This window comes from Ochotona princeps, chromosome 6, assembly GCF_030435755.1.
Source record: "Ochotona princeps isolate mOchPri1 chromosome 6, mOchPri1.hap1, whole genome shotgun sequence".
Taxonomy (NCBI): domain Eukaryota; kingdom Metazoa; phylum Chordata; class Mammalia; order Lagomorpha; family Ochotonidae; genus Ochotona; species Ochotona princeps.
Window position 1 is genome coordinate 84788301 of NC_080837.1, and position 2044 is coordinate 84790344.

The window sequence follows — 2044 nt, forward strand, 5'->3', positions numbered from 1 at the left end:
TTGCCAAAGAATAGAAATGGCAGGAACCACTTCATGGGCTAGAGTAAACCAACCCATAAACAGAGCAAAGCCTCACACAATGAGCTAGAGGATGGAGAGGAAGCAAGCACAACAGCTTCAAGAGGGACGCAGGCACAGGTAACTCTAGCCGTCTACAAAGATTTAGGGAGGAATCAGCCTGGAAATCACCTTTGTGATGGAATTCGACATTACATGAGTTTCTCATCAGCGCCACATTTCCTTTCCTGTGTTAAAAAGCAGCTCAAATACTTAATACCCAAAAGGGCTGGGTTTGCTTATCATGTTTATAGGTCTGTAAAAGCAATCTGGAAGCATGACAACCACAAGGACTTCTTAAGTTCTGTTTTCTAAAAGGAGGTGTGCTTTAGTGCTATTTTCTTATTACTGTTATTTTCTTTTTTTTTTTCACTTATGAAGATCAAGATCAGATTGAAGGGAACTCACTGTGAAACACAACTGTTCAGAAGACCATTTCAACATTTTGGCCTTTCTGGGATCCATGGGGAACATTTCTGATCGTCCAGGAGCCAAAGAACATGATAACGGACCTGGAGCTTCCCACAACCTAAGCACATATTTTTAAAACTTCCCTTTTAAGGCCAGAAATAAAAACAGCATGAAGATAAGGAGGCTTCATACAAAAACTAATGAAGTGAAAAAAGTATTCCATAGAAAATCCCACAAAGTAAACTCTAAAGCGCTAAATTAGGCCCTCCCGAACAGAACATTCATATGTAGTTCTACTGGGTTGCAATTATGAACCTACACTCTGGCAAACAATGCCAGCTCCTTGCCTGCCTTTTTCAAATCATGTTTATTTATTTACTCATTCATTCAAAGGAGAGCGAGAGAGAGGGAGGGAGCGAGAAGGAGAGAGAGAGACACAGAGAGAGAGAGAGAGATCTTCCATCTGTTGATTCATTCCCAAAGAGCCACAGATCCCAGGGCTAGATCAGGTGGAATCCAAGACCTTGAAACTCCACCTGGGAACCCCACAAGAGTGCCGGGGCTCAAGTACTAGCGCCATGCTCTGCTGCCTTCCCAGGTGCCCTAGCAAGGGCTGGATTGTAGCTTCATGGCTGGCAGTTCAGCATGCTTTGCCACAAAGCTGGCCCCTCTGCTCTGCCATTTAACTAAAATGACTTCCCCAGAACCAGATTTAAATTTTCTTTCTGAGAATATTCCCAATTATTTGGGCAGATTTATTCTTCCTAAGATGATTTCAGCACTTACTCTGTATACCATTCATTTCTCCACATAACCTTTTACTTCCTAGAGGATCAGGCCTGTTTCACGCCTTGTGGAATCCTTCTGAGGATCTTGAAAAAGGCACCCTGTGTGGCATCAGAGATGCTGGAATTGTGGACGGCAGTGGCATATGTGTTTGGGTTAAAAGCGATGACTGAGGACACTAGGTGGGCAATGGTGCACCACATCAGAAGAGTCTAAGAACCAAGGACTTAATCAGATTGTTGTATGAGGCTGCAGTATGCTGGAGATCCCACCTGTCAAATGAGAGTAAAATAAATGGCCAGTTCTACACAGTTATTCTGATTCAAGAGTTCAGGAGCATCTTTTTCAGCTTTATAATTTCCTATCCTCAAAATCGTATTTCTTATGGAAAATGATTCAGACTCTCTGGAAAACATATGACAGTTTCTTACGATGCTAAACATAGAATGAACACTTGATCCAGTAATTCTGCTCCTGGGTATATGCCCAAATAATTGAAAACATATTCTCAAGTACATGCTTATTTTAGCATCACTATTCACAAGAGCTGAAGTTGGGTGGGTGATCGGATACAACAGATTATGGTATGCTTCTATGCTGACACTATTTAGCCACAGAAAATTCATGAATTATTGATACATGTGACAATGCGGACAAGTTCCAAAGCATCATGGTAAGTGCAAGAAGAATGCAGAGATATAGTGTCATATATTGTATGGCTCCATCTGGATGAAACATGCAGGGCATGTTAGATTCAGAGAGACAGAAAGCAGATTGTGGTTTCAGTGAT